The sequence below is a fragment of the Microtus pennsylvanicus genome, chromosome 9 (genome assembly GCF_037038515.1).
Source record: "Microtus pennsylvanicus isolate mMicPen1 chromosome 9, mMicPen1.hap1, whole genome shotgun sequence".
NCBI lineage: Eukaryota > Metazoa > Chordata > Mammalia > Rodentia > Cricetidae > Microtus > Microtus pennsylvanicus.
The window spans coordinates 106,910,542-106,918,203 of record NC_134587.1 but is presented as its reverse complement, the minus strand read 5'-3'; positions in this window follow the sequence as shown (position 1 = coordinate 106,918,203).

The following is a 7,662-nucleotide window of genomic DNA, read 5'->3' as shown; positions in this document are numbered from 1 at the left end:
CTGTAGGAAATTTTAGTTATCTTAAGAATTGCAATCTTACCACAGTGAGATCTTACTGGGTTAGACTTCTCCCAGAGTACACCACCCCATGTGTTCTCAAAGAAGGTGTCAAAAGATGGAGGGAGCTGTAGAGATGGCATGGTGGCTTGTGTGCACACTCGTGTGTGCCCAGGGATTCCGAGAGTGGGCGTCCAGTCTGCTGCAGCTGGAATTAAAGGCATTTGTTAGACATCCAGAATGGGTACAAGGAACTAAACTCGGATCTTATGCAAGAGTATGAAGCATTTTGTCTTGTTTCGAGATTTATTTTTTTATTATGTACAGTGTTCTGTCTGCATGTATGCCTGCAGGCCAGAAGAGGGCACCCAATCTCATTACAGATGGTTGTGAGCCACTGTGCGGTTGCTGGGAATTGAACTCTGAAAGAGCAACCAGGGCTCTTCACCTCTGAGCCGTCTCTCCAGCCCCCATGAAGAGCTCTTGACTGCTGAGCTGTCTTTGTCTGCAGCCTCAGACACTATTTCCAGTGTTAATCTCGTGACGTCCTTACATGCCAGCGCAGTCAAGTCATCAAGTGTGCACACAATGCAGGGACTCGGGGCTCGCAATATAGAGTCAGAAAACACTTTCTTAAAACCTAGAGCTAGTTTTTTATTTAAAAAAAGATGGCTGTAGAAACAAAACAACTTTAGTGGGATGGAGAAAGCTCAGTAAGATACCTGCCGTGCAAATGTGAGTTCATTTTTAGAATTAACATAAAAAGCCAGGTGTGAGTCCACAGACATACATGCAAGCAAAACACCCACACTTGAAGCTGAGTACAGTGTTGTGCACTTGTAATCCCAGCACCGAGGAAGCAGGAACAGGAGGACTGGGCCTTGCTGGCTCAGATTTACAGAATTTTCTATATATTACCAAAGGACTTTATATCCATGCTCACTGCTGTTCTGTTCACGAAGGCTCAGAAATGGAACCAAAGGCCAGCAGCTGCAGAGTGGAAGTGGGGACTATGTACACAGTGGGACATTAATTGGTTGTAAAGAAAACTAAAATGTAATCTGTGGGTGCTGAAGGAGGGAGGGCCTGCTTTTGGTCCCAGCCGCCCTGTGACAGGAGGAGCAGGCTGCTTGTTGTCCCAGCCGCCCGGCTAGCTTGCACCCAAAATAGTCACATAGAAACTGTATTCATTTAAACACTGCCTGACCCATTAGTTCTAGCCTCTTATTGGCTAACTCTCACATCTTGATTCAACCCATTTCTAATAATCTGTATGTTACCACGAGGTCATTCATGGCTTACCGGGAAAGAATGTCTGACCTGGCAGCTCCATGGCTGCTCTCTTTCTGCTCTGCTTTCTTCCTCCCAGAATTCCGTTCTGTCTACTTCACCTACCTAAGTGCTGCCCTATCAAAAGGCCAATGAAAGCAACACATAGACAGAAGAACCTCATACACCATGCGGGAGCATGGAAGCACCTGGAAGGTATTGGAAGCTGTTTAACTCTGGTTCAGAAACAAGCCACATATTCTGTCCTCTGTGGATTTTAGAGAATTCCTTTAATGACTTGTTTTTCTGGGAGGTGGATGTGTGCTTTGCCTACAAGTGTGTACATTCACTGTTGGTGTGCTTGCTGCCTGCAGAGGTCAGACTTGTGCAATGAATGCCCTGGTCCTGGAGTTAGAGGTGTGGGGGCGGGGAGTGGTTCCCATGTCCTTAGCAGAAGCAGCAACTGCTCTTAACCACTGAGCTTCCCACCCCATCCCATACAGATTTTAGCTTGTGGTTTGTAATATATGCATTTTTTTAGTCACAGTACAGGGAAAGGACCCATCAGAGGAGAGGAAATGCCTTTCAACAGAAAAGGACTCTCTAGCTAACTCAGTGAACATTAACTATGCAATAGTTGAAACCTAAGAGGTCATGATTTCTGCAAGTTGTCCTCTGACCTCACACACTTGGTGCCTATGCATGCCCACATACAGTCAATAAAGCAAATGTAATTACATTCCCTGACTAGGGTCTATCAGGAGCTGCTGTTCAAATGTACTCCCAGACATTTCTCCTGATCTCCAGCACTGCTGGGAGTGTTGTGATTTTCCTTATTCATGTCCACACATTTGGCCGTTTCCATCGAGTTGCTTTTTTTTAAATTTGATTTGTCTTTCATTAGTTCTTATTATGCAAATGTAAATATTTTAGTAAAAATGTAAGGGGATGGAGAGATGGCTCTGTGGGTGAAGGGTGCTGTGCAAGCATGAGAACCTGAGTTCGGATTTCCATCCCCCACTACCAACCAAGGACAGAAATAGGGGATCCTGCAACTCCCTGGCTAGTCAGTCTAACCAATCAGGTGACCTCTGGGCTCAGTGAGAGAGACTGTCTCAAAAGGGGAACTGAAAAACAGATGGTAGTAATATAAAAACAATACAAATAAAACAAAAGTAAAATAAATACTAAAAGATAAAGAGCAACTGAAAAAGAGAGATTGAAATCGACCTCGACTCCACAAACACGCACACACATGCACAAGCACACACATGCAAATACCTGCATGTGCATATACACACAATATCCATACACATATACAAAAAAATAAGACAAAAATCTGGGAGGGGCTTGGTAAAGGACCGTCCCTTTTGAATGGCTCTCATCAACATGTGGGATCCTAACTATGATATACACACAGGACAGACAGCTAGCTTCCTGGGAGGGGCTTGGTAAAGGACCGTCCCTTTTGAATGGCTCTCATCAACATGTGGGATCCTAACTATGATATACACACAGGACAGATAGCTAGCTTCCTGCGTTGTCATTCATGCCTAAAAAGAGAATTGCAGAGATGTGAAGGAATGGCCATGCAATTTCAGAAGGACTTTGCAACTCTCAGACTTGGTATATGGTGCAGAGTATGAGGTCATGATCTCTCTCTCTCTCTCTCTCTCTCTCTCTCTCTCTCTCTCTCTCTCTCGTCTCTCTGTGTGTGTCTCTGTGTGTGTGTCTGTGTCTGTGTCTGTCTCTGAGATGGGGTCTCCTGAAGCTTGCTATGTAGACCAGGCTGGTCTCAAACTCACAGAGATCCACCTGCCTCTTCCTCCCAGTGCTGGGACTAAAATCAAAGACTGGCCACACCTGTCTCCCTTTAATTTGTTGATACAAGGTCTCTCAAGGAAAGCAGAGCTTACCGATTTGACTAAACAGTGGGTCCCTATGGCACCTCTCCAATGCTGGTGTTACTGGCATGTGGGTGCAGGGGATTTACCGACCAAGTCGTCTCCCCTGCTGCCTGTGGGACTCTATTGGGGAGTCATCAGCTAATGTTTAGTTAGCGAGCAGCACAAGATGCCAGGCAGAGGGAGAATATGACAAGTAAATTCAGGGTAGTCCTTGCCGTGTGAACGACTACGTGTGTGTGTGTGTGTGCGCGCGCGCGCGCGTGCACACGCCACAGTGAGTTGGTATACTGAGTTGCTCGGGACAACCAGAGAGACATTCGAGGATGTAAGGAAACTTAGCAGTGCCAGGGGAACAATCTGCAATGGTCTGCACCCCGAGCATCTCTGCAGAAGCGTTGCTATTGATCGTTATACAAAAGTTATCTTTAAAATAAGTCAAGTTTCTCATACCAGAGCCTCTGTTCTGATCTGTGTGTTGCATGACCCATGAACTTCTCAGTACTTATCGTACAAGAATTCTGTGTTTGTCAGGAATGTCTTGTGATTAAAGTCAAGGCCATAAAGCTCCTTCAGATAAACCGGGCTGGAGGGACGGCTCAGCAGTGATGAGCACTGGCTGCTCTTCCAGAGGGCCCAGGCTTGATTTTCAGCACCCACATGGCAGCTCACAACTGTCTGTAACCCCTGTTCCAGGGGATCAGACTCCCTCACACAGACATCCATGCTGACAAAACAACAATGTACATCTAAAAAAAAGAAAAGAAACAAGAAAAAATAGCTCCATAAGTCTCAGAAAATACTCCTGATCAGATACAGAAGATTTCCTCAGGTCTTAGGCTTGTCTAAAACAATTCCAACATCCAGTGTTCATGCCAGATACAGTGACTTCACTAATGTTCCCACGACACTGTGAAAGTCAGAGGACAACTGGCTGGAGTCCATGCGCTCCTTCCACTCCGGATCATCACGCTTGGCGGCCAGCGCCTTTACTTCTCAGTCTCTACACCCTGCTCACATCCCTTGATGCAAGTTGGAGTTTGTGCTTGAGATTGGGGGAGGAGGAGGCGCATTCTTCCAGAATGGGGTCCATCTGTGCTCTGTCTGGCAACCTAGCTCTGAGCCGTGCCTTCAAAGCTCACCTTCCAGCAGCTTACTGGACTTAACTGTTCTCAAGAAGCCCTCAGTGTGGGGGAGTCTTGCAGCCCCTTCTGCTGGGAGACCATGTGACCCCCCTCCTAACCCTTCCTCTACTCCCCACCCCTCACCATTCTTTTTTTTTTTCTTTTTTTTTTTTTTTTGGTTTTTCGAGACAGGGTTTCTCTGTGGCTTTGGAGCCTATCCTGGAACTAGCTCTGTAGACCAGGCTGGTCTCGAACTCACAGAGATCCGCCTGCCTCTGCCTCCCGAGTGCTGGGATTAAAGGCGTGCGCCACCATCGCCCGGCTCCCCTCACCATTCTTTTGCCTCCAAATTGTGGGAACATTTCTCCCCGAATGAAATCTGGGTCGTGTTGGGCATCTGCAAGTCCCTGCTTCACGGGAACACCTGAGAGAAAGGGGGATGGGCTGTAGAGAGGATGTGGTGGGAGGCATCCTCCCCATCCCTTAGCCTTCCTTCTTCAGCTGAATGAAGTCCTCCTGCCCCTCCTCTGCCATCGTCAAGATGGATCAGACACAAGCAGCAGGTTTTGAAGTTTCCAGAACAGCCTCAAGGTTCTCCTCTGTTCCCACTGCCTGACTGGCTAAGGCTGTATCCTGCACCAGTGGAAAGCACCCTGAGGAGGCTCTAAGATGAGGAAAACTGAGTTCAAGAGAAGGGGAAGAAAGGGGAGGGGAGGGGAGAGGAGTGGAGTGGGAGGAAAGGAGAGGAGAAGAAAGAGAAGAGAAGAAAGATCCTGCCTCAGAGCAAGAGCTAAACCCTAAGACGGAGACAGCTTTATTCAAAAACTTCCAGGAGTTGACAAGATGGTTCACAGGTAAAGACACTTGCTGTTGAGAGTTCTATACCTGGAACCCACATGACAGAAGGCAAGAACTGGATACGGTGAGTTGTCCTCCAACCCCACACACGCACCATGGCAGGAATGTGTGCACACACAATAATTGAGTGAGTCATTGTTTGATTGGTCGGTTGTTTGAGTTTTAAAGCTGGAGGGATGGCTCAGCTTTAAAGGCTATGTACCGTTCTTGCAGAGGACCAGAATTCAGTTCCCAGCACCCACGTCTGACAGCTCACAGCACCTACAACTCCAGCTCCAGGAGGTCTGGTGCCCTCTTCTGGCCCACACGGTCACTACACTCACATGCACAAGCACACAGACATTTGTGTTTGCACATACACATAATGAAACATAACACAAATCTTCAACGACAGTTTTGAAGCATCCACAGAGACAGTTAACAGTCTCTAAGTAGAGAGACCACTAGTAAGATGTCCATGCTCTTTAAGTAACCCCTCACCCATGCTCCTGCAAGAGTGAAGCTCATTGCTTCACACACACAAAGGCAAGAGGAAGAACCAGCTTGGAAAGGAATGGGGATCAGTGGGAGGCTGAGGGGAAAGCAGTATTGAGGTATGAATGTGATCATAACTTTATATACATGTATGGAAATGTCAGAATGAAACACAGTTATGTATCATTAATACACTCTGATAAAACATTTCTTAAATATTTTAACATCTATGTGTTGTGGGTGTGTAGACGGCAGTGTGGGAAGGTCAGAGGGTGTGATGGCTAAAGAAGCTCCATGTTCTGTCGGGTGTCTTGGTACCCCCAGCCATTTGTCTCTGACTCCAGTCCCTGGAAGATAAGTTCTCAGTAACCCCAACTCAGTGACCCCCATGTAAATATATATATGCTAGTTATGATATGGCTACTGCTTTTTTTTTTTGCTTCTGTAATTTGCTGTGCAGATACCCAAACGGCATGACCACATGATGACCATTGCTGCTGGACAAAGTTCCAGCAGATCGACATTGCAGACCACAATTCTCCAGCACCTTATTACTTTAATTTTTAATGATTCTCACTATGTGCTATGAGAGTTCCTTTATGCCTTTTCCTTTGGGAAATTTTATGGGCTTTGAAAGGTGAAAATGTATTAAACGGCAGCCTCTTTAAACAAAACAATTCTTTGGAAAAAAAATCCCCACCACCGAGGAACCAGGAATCCCAATGTGCCCTCCTAATTACACCAACAATAGGAAAGTTAGAGATTTACTAGGTACTCCAGATCCCAAGGGTGAAATGCAGATCCAGATCCAGAGCCTGAGGCCATTAAGGGCAAGAGTTCAGTTAATAAGTAAGGAGAAATCAGAACGTACAGTGGGAAAAGAGTAAGGCCTTTGAGGACCTTCCCTTTCGGGAGCATCACTCTATAAGCCTTAGACACAAGGGAATGCAACTAGGGACCAGCTCTGTGCAGTCAACGAATCATGCCCCTTGAGGAAGGAAAACTGTTCTTAAGTTGGAATGGAGTTTCTAGTCCCCTAGGAAGTCCTTTGCCCAAGGTCAGGCATTTGGATCCAGAGCCTCCATTCCCTCAGGGGCTTGAGGAAAGTTCCTGCTTGCTAAAGCAGTAGTTCTCCTCAGCTCTAGCAGGAGGAACTGGTAGTCCTTCTATAGACGTCAGAGGGTGCCTGGTAGAATTAACTGAACCTTTGAGAACAATAGGCATTTAGATAGTTGCCGAATTTATGGCTTCTCCTCAGGAAAAATACTAGAAGTTAATAGCCACTTGATCACGTCCCTGAATCACTGAGTCTACTTTCAATCTTGGCTGTGGCTATTCCCTTGTCAATAAATAAAAAGGAATTTCACCATTTTACCTCAGATCCTGTCTGTCTCCTTCCTTCCCTCCGCAGATTCCACACATCCTCTTTGGGGATCCAAACACTGCCCACACCCCACCCACCAATAACTGGAGATACAGGATGCAGATTTGAATACTTTTTTATATAAAGCCAACTCTTGCTATAATTTAATTAAGTCAACTATTCTCAGATTTCACTGTTCTTCCTCTTACCATGCAGGTTTCTACAGTGAAACTATGACATAGCTTTACATTTCCTTATGGAGAATATTGCACAGTCACTTCTGCATCCTTCTAAGGTGAAGGCCTCACTCATCTCTTACAAAGCACATCATCCAGAGTTGACAAAACTTTTCTAAGACAATATTCATATTAATTCCTTTGTGCATAGCTTACAATTGATTCAAATACTGGAATAGAACTGTGTAGATGGCCTTGTCAACAAACATAAAAACTTGAGCTCCAGTTCTTAGAACACGCACAAAGAGCTGGGTGGTGGCAGAGCAATCCTTTAAACCCAGCACTCAGGAGGCAGAGATAGGTGGGTCTTTGTGAGTTCAAGGCCAGCCTGGTCTACAGAGTGAGCTCCAGGACAGGCTCCAAAGCTAAAAGAGAAACATTGTCTTAAAAAACCAGAAAATAAATCTGCACAAAGCTGGATTTGTCACATATATCTG